At 38.9% G+C, this 12705-nt stretch overlaps 1 protein-coding gene across 1 annotated transcript in view; it reads right to left on the bottom strand.

The window, feature by feature from the left end:
• The window catches only part of LOC144588466 (uncharacterized), a 32213-nt gene continuing 19508 nt past the window's right edge, over nt 1-12705 (bottom strand). The window contains exon 2 of the mRNA XM_078391394.1: nt 1-12705. This exon is cut by the window's right edge and continues 16092 nt beyond it. The gene's annotated coding sequence lies outside the window, so the exon portion shown is untranslated.

Genomic DNA, 12705 nt, shown 5'->3' on the forward strand with positions numbered 1-12705 from the left:
TCTCTCTCTCTCTCTCATGCACATACACACACTAGATATGAGTTTCTTTAATCTCTCTAGAATGGACAGAATGTCTGCCTAAAATTGTAGCAAATTAAGAACAAAGGATAAATAATGATTTGCAATCTACTGCTTCAGAAAGGAATGATTTGTGTGTGCATTTCATGCCCTGAAGATTACGGGGCGGTGATTATACAATATGTCAGATTTGGCTGTTCTACATTTTAATAGAAGCCCATGAACCCTATATCTAGCAAAAGGAACATAGCAGAAAAACTTCTCAGAAGCTTCTATAGTTGTCAAAGAGAATTATGAAATCTATGTTGGAACAGAGCACCAATGCATATAGTAGTTAATGTTTGAATTTTGTGGAGTGGTTTGGGCTTTGAGGTTTTTTGCCCCTGTCTTTTCTAAACCTGCACATTCAGATTGTTTCTGTCTTTTACCCTCTTTTTATGAAGCCAAAATCTGTTTTTTTATTGCTCCTTCCCCTGGTAGATTCACAGAGGAGGACAATGATTGTCAGCAGACTTGCATGTGCAGTGCCAGCAACAGGGGCTTCTGTAATCAAACTTGGAAATCTTTCATCGAGCACTATCCTCTAGGGATGAGACTTGCATGTTCACACAAATGAAAACAACAACATAATAAAAGACTCTAATTTTTATGTTCGTATTTTTCACCAATTCGCAAAAGAGATTTTTTAAACATGAATAATCCATGTCAATGAAAGCGAGGTATACAAAATGTTGTGTTCTGACATACACAGAGACACTTCTCCACTTCTTTGTTTCACTCATTACTTGTGCATGTCCAAACTCCTGGCACTCTCTATTTTGTGCTGCAGGGTTGTGTTGATGTGTTTTATTTTACAATTTCCCCCCCCCCCCATGGGCATGTTTAGCGCTTTCCCTATTTAATTGATTAAAAATGCCATTTGCTTAATTTCTTGTGTGTATTTATTTTGTTACGGGGGTATATTCCAGTGCATTCTTTTGTTACTGCTTTTTGTTGTTTAGTCGTTTAGTCATGTCCGACTCTTCATGACCCCATGGATCAGAGCACGCCAGGCCCTCCTGTCTTCCACTGCCTCCCAGAGTTGGGTCAAATTCATGATGGTCACTTTGATGACACTATCCAACCATCTCATCCTCCGTTGTCCACTTCTCCTCTTTCCTTCACACTTTCCTAACATCAGGGTCTTTTCCAGGGAATCTTCTCTTCTCATGAGATGGCCAAAGTATTGGAGCCTCAGCTTCAGGATCTGTCCTTCCAGTGATCACTCAGGGTTGATTCCCTTTAGAATGGATAGGTTTGTTCTCCCTGCAGTCCAGGGGACTCTCAAGAGTCTCTTCCAGCACCACAATTCAAAGGAATTAATTCTTTGGCAGTCAGCTTTCTTTATGATCCAGCTCTCACTTCCATACATCACTACAGGAAAAAGCATAGCTTTGACTATGTGGACTTTTGTTTTTTAAGATGCTGTCGCGGTTTGTCATCGCTTTCCTCCCCAGAAGCAGGCGTCTTTTAATTTTGTGGCTGCTGTCACCATCTGCAGTGATCATGGAGCCCATTAAGGTAAAATCTGTCACTGCCTCCAGTCTCAATATCCATTCTTGGATAAGGTACTAGAACATATAGCAGTTTTTCACATCCAACGATTTCTGATGACACCAAAATATATATCCATTTGAATCTGGTTAGAGTTAGGAGACTGAGACAGTTTGATTTTTTTGGTGGAAACTGGAAAAAAAGATGTTTGGAGGAGGCTTCCAGTTCTTAGGGGGTTATTTTTGCAGCTCCCTGCTATTTGTTTGGTGGTTGTGGCTGGTTCTACTGTTGCTTGCTTTTAGAATAGATTGATTCTCTGTTGTCTTGCCTTTTCTTTTTGAGGTAGGGTTTTTTTTTTTTTTTTTTTTTTTGGTTGATTCAAGCTTTTAGATGAATGCTAGATGTCCCACCAACCCTTCTCCTCTGAGGAAATGTCTTTCCCCCTTCTCCTGGATCTTCAATGCATCTTCATCCTCCTCACTTCCAGGCACTCCCCTGCCTTTTTGCCAAATGACTTTGGCAACTTCTAATTGATTGCTGAACAACCAGCTACTAGAGTAATAGCTGCCAATGTTGCTTCCAGGTGCTGCTGTACTGCAGCTACACTCAGACTTTGCAAATATGAGTAAATTCTGATTAAAACCAGATTGAAATAAAATTCTCTCCCTTGTGCTAATTCTGGACTCAATGTAACTCATTGTATCCCCAGACTTTTTTTAAAAAAGAGTTGATTAAATGTCATAAGTACAATTTTGACATCTTTTCTGGCATTTGGTTTGGTCCTAGTGAAGACATTCCAGAAGGCATGAATTATTACTGTTCCTTTTGGACAGGAAAGTGGGGTTGCTTTTGTCCTTTGTTTTTGTTCACAAATTCTAAATGAATGGACCATATATTATCTGTGGGAAGGGAAAATACCTGAAGCACTTCTCACTTGGAACAATACTGCTGCATCTCCGTAACACCATCAAATGGGCCTTTTGTTGTCCTAAGCTGTTCAGCATGCACTTGGAACATGGGTATTGATATTTCAATATTTTGTTGTATTTCCACAACTGGAATTTATCATAAGAATTGCCAGATACGTTGTTGTAAAGATAGACTAAACATGACTTCTTCCAGTGCATCCAGTTTGGAAGAACTGAGAAGTTAACTATGACCCAGAAACAATGGTCCTGCCAATTGACTGAAATATCTTCCAAAGCAAATTCCCATTTGAAATGAATTATTCTGACAAGGAAATCGGAATGAGGCATCAAATTCCATGTAATTAATTGAAGTGGAAATAAGAGGAGAGGAGTTATTTTATAGGGAATAGAAAGAGTTGTGCTTCTCATAGATATGTCACCTGATCAAGGATTATGTTGCTGAAATACAAGTGAACTCTTGCCCTTCTTCCTTAATTTTATGGTAATGTATTCAAATGTAGACATGAATTATCCTGGATTTGAGAAGAAGTTGTGATCCTAGAACTAAGACTCAGTGAAGGCAACTGAGATAGGAGAGATGTTACTGATGACTGGTTTGATGAAAGACTCATGAGATCATATATTTAAAATCTAATGAAAACCAGGTCTCCACCCTCAAACACTAAGAAGCACCTCCCCCTTAACTAAGGGACATTATGTCTCTTTCTGGCATGTCTGCATTTTTGTACTGGGCTGATTAGAATCAGTACTGTCAACTGACACTATTCAAGGGATAATTGGACAACCATCTATCAGATCAGGTTTGATTTGGATTCCTGCATTGAGCAGGGGGTTGGACGCGGTGGCCTTATTATGCCTCTTCTAACTCAATTATTCCCTGATTCTATGATTCAGTTTTGGAGTTTTTAATAAACCATATATGAGTATCATTTGTCTCTCTTCCCCCAAATCCCTCTTCAAAATCAATCATTTCCATAAATCTGTTGACATATTCCCCATGACTTCACCAATGACATAAAGCAAGTACATTTGTTTAAATTCATACCTAGTCCATGTGGGAGTGAAGAATATTTTGGAAGAAATAGGGGAGGAAGGATTAAAACTCAGCCTTCTCTTAGATGCTCATGTCTGATGCCAACAAACTATGAGTATAGCCTTTGGCTCCCCATTGCTAGACAGATAAGTTGCAAATGGTTGCAACCTCACTCAGCTGACCAGAATGACTGATGGAGGTGACAACAGCAGCAACATGGGGGAAGATTTCCTTGCAGGGTTGGTGTTGAGGTGCCAGTTCTACTTTGCACCTTGTGAACAGGCATGAGCACCTTGTGAACAGGCCTACACAAGTAGGCCCACACAGAGACAGCTCCTACTGGGGGTGTCTTGTCCAGGATCCTCCAAAAATCATCTTCTATAATCAGTACTGCTGAACTAGTGATGTTGAACAAGTTGCTCTCCCCCCCATCACAAGCAGAACTACACCTGACTGTAACCCTACAATGTTGTTGAAACAGCAGTTGCAACCTTCCAGACTTTGTATGTACTGTAAGCTAGCCAATTACTTTTAAAAAGATGGGCCTTCCCATGAGGTGCTTTGCTGCCGGGGCAGGGCTCCTTTGCCCACCCATACAGAAGAGGCAGACGCAGGTGCTCCTGTGTCAGATCGGGTGAGGGGGCTGGGCAAGAGCGAAGCCTTGAAAAAGACTTCCCAGACTCACCTCACCCTTCCTTCCTCTTTGGCGTTGGCCCACCCACCCACCTTTTATGGTAAGAGTGTGATTAGCTGGTCGCTTCAGGGCCAGATGGGAATTTTTGACTGGTACTCAAATTGGCCATGACTGCTAGCATTTTTTTGCTCATCCCATTCTTACCTGCGAGGGCGGTTAAGGGCTATACATAGTAAATAACCCCTTAAACAGGTCACAATTGTGGGTTGTGCAAAAGGATAAGGGTTAAATGAGTTCCAAAGAAGGCACTCAGGGGTTGCAAAGCACCCCTTCTCTCAGGAAGACAGCTGCAGAGGTTTAGCTGAGGAGAAAGGAAGCAGTGGATCCCAGGGGATGCTGAGCAATTAGGGTTAGGAGGTCTGGATGTGGTGGATTTGGGGTACCACAGCTAGTGGAGTATTGGAAGTGTACTGTCCCACTATACAGCACACTTCCGTTATTGTAAAAATTTCCTTTTTACAAGGGGGCCTGCTGTACTGGACCAAACTGGTCTGTAACTGGAGTCCACCACTTGACTGGTGGTTGACTCCAGTTACAGACCAGTTTGGTGCACTACAGCAGGGCCCCTTGTAAAAAGGAAATTTGTGGTTATTATAAATAAGTTAATAAAGTTGTGGCCCTAGTTAACCCATATATCTGTGTCTGTCTCTTTATTCCAGACTGGGCGGGCAAATTCTTTTGTCCCAGTTTATCCGATGCCCTTTTTGACAGAAAAAAGAAGTGCTTCACTGTTAATGCAAATGTTACCTTTACACTATAGTTCCGAGAATCCCCTGGATGCCTAGGGAATTCTAGGACCTTTGAGAGTTGTAGTCCAAAAAAGCTTTGCTCCTTTCCTCCCTCATTTTTCCCTTTTTTTTTTTGTCCCTTGTTAATTATATTTATGATTTCTGGCTTTTCCTCACATTTTGTTAAGTCACTGGACTCCTGAGCTTTGACAGGTTCAAAAAAATGTATGGAGGAACCTTCACATACTGGACACCATATAATTTCCCTGGCTTTTAATCCCTTCCCTTTTGCCCTCCTTTCTAGTGCTTTTGTTTGTTTCTTATTTGTTTTGCATGTTTCTGAAGTTCATATGACGACAAATCACTTGTGTGTTTTGCAGGCTTATCTGAGTGCTTTTAAAAACGTGAATCCAAAAGTGGATTTGTGCAAAGCTGAACAAATTACTGCCATTCTTAAGACAATATCTTGTTTCAGAGATACTCAAGGGTGGAAATTATCAGAGCATTGAGCTTTCAGCAAAGTGCAGTATAAAATTATAGGAACAATTTAATTCTAAGGGAACTCCACTGTTCCAAATTGAAGCATTTTAAAACTTAAGTGACTCCAGCAATTTAAAGACTTCCTGTATTTTGAATGTTCAAATGAGGCATTTGTAAAGACATTAGCATTATGTATTCTGCATTTTACAATTAGAATGTTGAAGTATTCAAAGGATATACCATGGAAGTAGAGGAGACTAATTCAATGCAAAGCTTTAACAAGAAGTGTGGTGATAAGAGCAGGACACTTCTCAACTGCTCATTCTTACTGTTGGTGTTCAGAAACTTTCCAACCAACAGTGGAAATTTCAGCTACCTTGGTTTCCTAGCCTTGCTTTATTCAGAAGCATTTTGTCTTCATAAGAGAACATAAAAATAAGATATGATGAAAAACAATACATTCAGTCTGTAAAAGGTTACCACACCTTTATGATATGATACTGTTAAACATTTGCAGTCCTACACATATTTAGAGTGGGAGTAAGCCCCATTAAACACAGAGAGGCTGGCATTTAAATAAATATGGAGAGGATTGTGCTGCACTTTTTCAACCATGATTTTGCAAAGCTTTTGCTAAGCCATTTATTTGTTGGTATCATTAATACTATAGGCAAAGGTATCAGATTAGAGTTCATTTTATCCTTTTATATGTTCAATCTGCATATGATCTGCAGAACATATCGTATGGAAAACCAGATTAGATTCAGATGAAGAAGGAGTGAGAATTAGTGGAAGAAACATCAGTAATTTAAGATATGCAGATGACCCCATCTGACTGGCAGAAAGCAGCAATAACTTGAAATGGCTTTTAGTGAAAGTGAAAGAAGAAAGTGCCGAAGCAGGACTGTAGTTGAATGTGAAGAAAACAAAAACCATGACTACAGAAGAACTGTAGAACCTAAATGTCAATAATGAAGAAACAGTTTTGTACACCTTGGTTCAATCATCAGTCCAAATGGAGACTAGCCAATTGATCAGAAGACTGAAACTCGGAAAGGCAGCAATGCAGGAAGTAGAAAAGATTATCAAATGTAATGATGTGTCGCTGGAGACCAAGACCAACACTCTTGTACTCCCAATTACTATGTACAGATGTAGAAGCTGAGTTAGACAGTTAAGAAAGCTGATGGTGGAAAAATTGATTTGTTTGAAATGTGGTGCTGGAGCAGAGCATTGCAGATATCCTGGATTGCCAGAAAGATAAACGAGTTGGTCCTAGATCTGGCAGAGCACAGTTATCCTTCAGCACTATATTGCAAACAAATCAATTTTCATTCTGGCAGCTTTTTTCACTGCCCAGATTTCACATAATGTATTTCACAAATTCAGTTCTTCACTCACTGTCATTCACAAAGGGATACCAAGCAAAGGAAATCTCCAGAAGCTCATCCCTTCTCATCCAAACACAAAGTGATTTTTTGGCTGTTTTTTGAGAAGTGAGCACAAAAGGGTATCCTGTTCACCATCTTGACTACTGTCCTTGATTTTTGTCAGCATTCAGGCTTCCCTTTGCTATGTAAAGCTTGGCATTATTTTTCCTGCTGGTAACATAGGCACAAGATTATGCAGCAATATTGGGCCTTTTCCTGCTGTATTGAATCTTGGATACAGAAGCACAATATCTCACATTCATAAACTGGAGGTGATCTGAAGAATTGCAATGTAGTCATAGAGCTGTTGTAGGTATGGGATTCATTGCAACCTAATATGGTTGCTTAGCCTGCTGATAGTGGAGATTAGTCTGGTTGACATTGTGCTTTGCAGGTAAAATGAAAACAATTAAGTTGGTTCTAAAGCAGTCATTTATAGAGTAGACACCTTCATATATGGAACCAAAATCATTCAATGTGATTTCTTAAGTCCCACAGATTTAAGTGGGCCTATTCTGATTAGATATCAATTCAATGTATTATGTAAAAGCTGTTAACCCTAATACTGTGATTGTGTTAATAACTTTTCAAGCATTATTTACGTCCTTTGGCTCTTAGATTTTGGTGGAAGTTGCTAGATCGTTAATGGAATGGAAGCTTATAAACCCAATTAAGAAGCCAGTTAGAGAAAGGGCATAATAATAACATAAGATCAAATTTAAATAATGAAGCACCATTTGCAAATGCCAACATTCTTGTTTTCCCTTGGTTATAAGCAACAATTATTAATTAAAATATAAATCATTTTCAAGGCCTTATTACTGTGTTAAGTGCTATAAACACTGGTACTGGGTCTTAAATCTCAAAGACTTCTTAACAACAAAATATGCCATCTTCATAATCTACTTTTCAAAACTTTGTGGAATTTGTCAAACTGCAGCCTGTTTCCTATTACACCCACACTGACCCACCTTTCCACCCACATTTGTGTGTGTTGTGTGCCATCAAGTTGCTTTGGACTTAAGGAAACTCTAATTGGGTCTTCAATTTATGAGAGATATTTAAAACGTGGGTTTGCCATTGCTACCCTTCTCTGAGTTTTCAGAGCTAAGCAGGGATTTGAAACTATGTATCTTGAGTCCTAATCTATCACTATCCATTACATCACAAAAATTGATTAATAATACCCCAGGAAGATGTCTGTTTTTAAAAGTAACTGTGATTGTATGTCAAAGACTTTGGCCTCGGTTCATATCCTATCAAAAGTAACCTGGTCCTCATGTTGCGGACCAACAAGTAGATCAGATATTAGCTACATAGTGGATTTCACCTACTCAAAATGTAATGATGTGGTGTTCAGCTGTTTAAAAAATACTTTAAATATGTACTTTCAAAGAAAATACAGGGTTAGCTATATATTAAAGAAGTAGTTTATTAATTCAAATCCTACTCATATCTATTGAAATGTTTGATTGAACTTACTGAAAGTTACCCCTAGGAAATCCCATATAGGGTTGCAAAATCCCAATGTTTAGAGAATGGGAATGCCCAGATTATGGCAGAAGCAATAAAGAATTCTAGATAACAATATGCAAATGTGTCAAAGAACTGAAATTCACTTATTCCTGATACAGCACAACTCTCCAGCCATTTAGGCAATGAAAAAGTGGTTCAAAAACCTTCTTGTTCTTCACTGGGTGGACATGAAGGCCAGGAGATTTAGTAAGCCTCTGATGGGGGCTCCATCCATGTCACTGCAAGTGTTCCATCTTGTGTTGTGTTTAGAACCTGCTTCCCTTCAGATACTTGAAACAACAACTCACATCTTCCTTCCTTCCTGGCCACAGACTAAGGAGATCTAGACCAAAATATCTGGGGCAGCACATAGTAAAAAAGCAAAGCAAAAAACAGTGTGCTTCTTATATACCACCCCACAGCACTTAAAGCACTATCTGGCTGGTTCACAAGTTAATTAGGCAGGCTACACATTGCCCCTCCCAGCGAGCTAGTTACTCATTTTACTGACCTCAGAAGGATAGAAGGCTGAGTCAACCTTGAGCCAGCTACCTGGGATTGAACCCTGGGTGGTGAGCACAGTTTTGGCTGCAATGCAGCAGTTTAACTACTGCACTATGAGGCTTCTAAAGGTGATTACTGTTGGAATAATAGCAATCTTGCATGAACAAACACTAGGTATCAGTAGGAAGTGGGCTTTACAGTCTAACGTGATTATCCTTTGTGACTAACTTGATAGATAAAGTTCTTTTCCCATCTCTGGCATTTGAGGCAAGCGTCCACTCCCTCTTTCCAATTGTTTTTTGCTTCCATTTATTGTTAGCTTCTCTTCTTCCTTTGCTGTTCTCCAAGCAGCAGGTATGCAAGGTCTCCTGCATTCACAAGACTCAATTCCCCCCCCCTTTTTCTCTTCTGACTGTAACTACAGATGGTAACTGTAATTAAAGATACCTTCACATGATTCTAGAGTGATTTTATCACACCAAGTGCTAGTTTATGTGAGAAACTAAAGGGTGTTGATAATACTGGACTGATCTCTCCATACTAGGCTGATCTCTCCTGTTTTTTGTTTTGTTTGTTGTTGCTGGTTTTTGCTTCATACTCTGCTAACTAAAGGGATACCCAAATTCTTAGAAACTTCTTTTTTTACCATATTTTCCCCAATAATTACAACAAATAGCCATCCATCAGAGCACATTCAGATGAAAAAGAAAACTCTTGTGCAACTAAAGAGGTTATTTGTTTGGTTTTATATTCAAGTGCTACTTCTTATGTGGTGTTCAGAAAAGATGGACTTTCTCAAAATTCCTTCATCTAAACAACTGTTAAAGATGTAGGGCCCCTATTTGCATTTGTTCACCTTAGTGACAAAGAAAGGCTGCATCAGCTGTTCTTTTATTGGAAATGCTACAGAACTGACCTTTTAACCTCACTAAGGGCAACAAAAGCATGAAGAAGCATATAATTAAATGCATTTAAAAGTGCAAAGATGAAGAGAAAGTTCAGAATCCAGTGACCCAGGGACAAAATTACTAAATCCGTTGCATTACAGAGAGCAGAAACCAATTGGATTGATGCCCAGGGCAAGGCAGAAGATCGCAGCTTAGGCTAAGTAGCAATTATACAAGAACCATGTTAATGGAAGTATTCTACAGCATGTCCCCACTAATATGATGTATATTGGCGCATTGTCATGAAGCTAGGGAAAATGTAGACCTTTTCCAAGATGCTATTAGAATAATTTAGGGGTACATCTTTAAGCCATTATTTTGGATTAGCTAATGGAATTGTCAAGGCAAATAATTTTAGAAGTTCCACAAGAATAGGAAAGGGGATGCATTGAATTAGAACTTGGAGGAAATGAAATAAAATAAAAATGATATGCTTGAATGAGGAAAGTTTCGTTAGTTGTCTGTTCAGCACTGTTGGGCAATAGTTGTGCTGGTAGTCCATAATTTATTTGGGAAGCTTAAAACACTTCTGTTGAATTAAAAAGGAGAGATACCAAGACAATGAGAGAGTAAGATAATTTACAAAACTGAAATAGTTTTATTTAAAGGTGAACCACAAATTTTAAAAGGTCAATACATGCAAATTTCATTTCCCTCTTACTGAAAATGATTGCATATACTCATACTGAAGTAATATAGGAAAAGAGGATTGCCATAGCATTCTTCAGACATTCTTGGAGACTAATCCAACTTCTGACCTGTCAGAGGAGCTTACCAATAAACAAAATGCCTGAAAAACTCCTCCCCCCCCTTTGTATATCATCCTTGTCCATCTGTGAAAAGCTAACCAAAGACTCACTGAGGTCTTAGGAAAGAAAGGTCAAATGCATGAAGGAAGTAGTTTGTTGGCTCTCTGATCCTTGCTTGTTTGATAGTTAAAATACGTGGAACTATATCTGTAGAGGGGAGCCATTTCTATCAAAGTGTTAATCCCTTTGTCAAACAGTGGAATGGCACTGAAGTTTCCAACCCATAGGCATTTGGTGGGGACACAGGAGAGGGCCTTTTATGTTGCTGTTCCCAGACTTTGCAACTCCCTCCCACATAAGGCCATGGTGGTACCATCTTTGCTTTCCTTCTGCAATCAGATGAAGATCTTTCTCTTCAAGCAAGCTTTCCCTTACTTACTGGCTGTCTGAGTGGGGTTCTTAAATATGTTCTTGTGTATTTCTCCTTTGAATGTGTTTTGATATCGCTTCTGTTCACCATCTTTCACTATGGTATTTTTAGTATTTCTATACTTACTCTTTTTAGCTTTAAATATTGGTTTTTGAATTATTTAAACCACCTTGGGTCCTTCTTAGGGAGAAAGATAGGGTACAAATGTTTTGGTTTTTTAAATAAATAAATAAATAAATAAATAAATAAATAAATAAATAAATAAATAAATAAATAAATAAATATGTAAGAATGATGAAGCAGATCTCCAGTGTTGCATTTGGGTTAGTTGTCAGAAAAGATTTCAAATAATGTTTATCTAAAATATATGGGACTCCATTTAGGGGAAAAAAGAAAATTAGACACTAAATGTGATAGACAGCTGTGCTGGGAGAAGAGTGGTTAACCCTTGCCTTCTGAGCCAGTTCTCAGTGAAATCACTGACAAAGCTGTACCCTAATTGTTTTAGCATATAATAGGTATGTTATTCAAAGATACTTGCATGCCATTCCTTGCTTAAGGAAAGTTTTGAAGAGGAAAATTTCAATCTGTGAAGCACAAGGATAGAAAAAACCCTCCTCTAAAGCTCGTGCTTCTACCAAATTCAGAGCCAAACACAATGATGTTTAGGTAAAAATTAAAAACGTGGGCCTGATCTGGTCCCCTCCCCTAGTTTTGTTGTGAAAGGAATTTCATAGTTGTATGAGTACATTGTGCTCTCTATTTGTAGAGGTAGCCACTTCCAACATTTTTATTGTGAAAATTTGTCCTTTGCCACCTCGTACCTTATCCAAATGTATGGAGGTGCCCCGCGCTTTTGAAAGCTCTTGCAAAACTTTTTATTACTTCTCAGGAAGAAATGCTAATAAGAATCAGGTTGGGCAATTACACAACAGGGTTCAGGTTTTTCCATGCCACTTCAAGAGGTTTTTTTTAAGGCCAGGCTGACAGGGGGGAGGGAACAGAAGGCATCACATGCAGGGAAAAAAATTTAAAAGAGAGATCTCAAAGGTGGATGGAATGTTACTCTTTGATACTGTATGCTTCAAGCATCATAACTTCTCATTGGGAGCGACTCCAATTTGTCAGAAATCAAATGGCAGAACTGAATGAGAACAATCTGTTAGGAAGAACTGCTAACCCTTTGGAACAAGGATTTATCCTTCATTCTTTCCCTTTTTCATTCTAGTTTGATAAGGGGATCTACATCTGTTTTCTAAGCAACAATCCAATCAGCGTTGGGGAAAACAATAGATTAGAGCAGTGACTATGGAGAGGGTGAATTGGCAAGGTTGGCATCCCTTCTTCTGGAAAGGCTCCTGGAATGAGTCATATGAAACAGAGAAATTCAAATGAGGCATTTATTTCCAGTAACAGTTAATGAACTTCACGGCTAAGGGAGCACTAGAGTCCAACACTCCAATACAGCTCTAGATCAAATTGTTTGATCAGGTGGAAAGTTCCATGCAATGCTCCTCTCCAAAAGTGTAGACAGGGTTATGAAAATCACTCAATCTTGATTTAATTGTCTTTCTTCCAGTCTGACCTCCATGGTCTTCCTCTCCTTGTTTCGGATCAAGATGTCAGAGTTAACTTGGTTCTTCCCTCCTTGAAATTCATGCACATTTGTGCAGTTTTCCTGAATGTGCATGTTTGTGTATGTTTTACAGAATCCT

Source organism: Pogona vitticeps, chromosome 3, assembly GCF_051106095.1.
Source record: "Pogona vitticeps strain Pit_001003342236 chromosome 3, PviZW2.1, whole genome shotgun sequence".
In the NCBI taxonomy this organism is placed as follows: domain Eukaryota; kingdom Metazoa; phylum Chordata; class Lepidosauria; order Squamata; family Agamidae; genus Pogona; species Pogona vitticeps.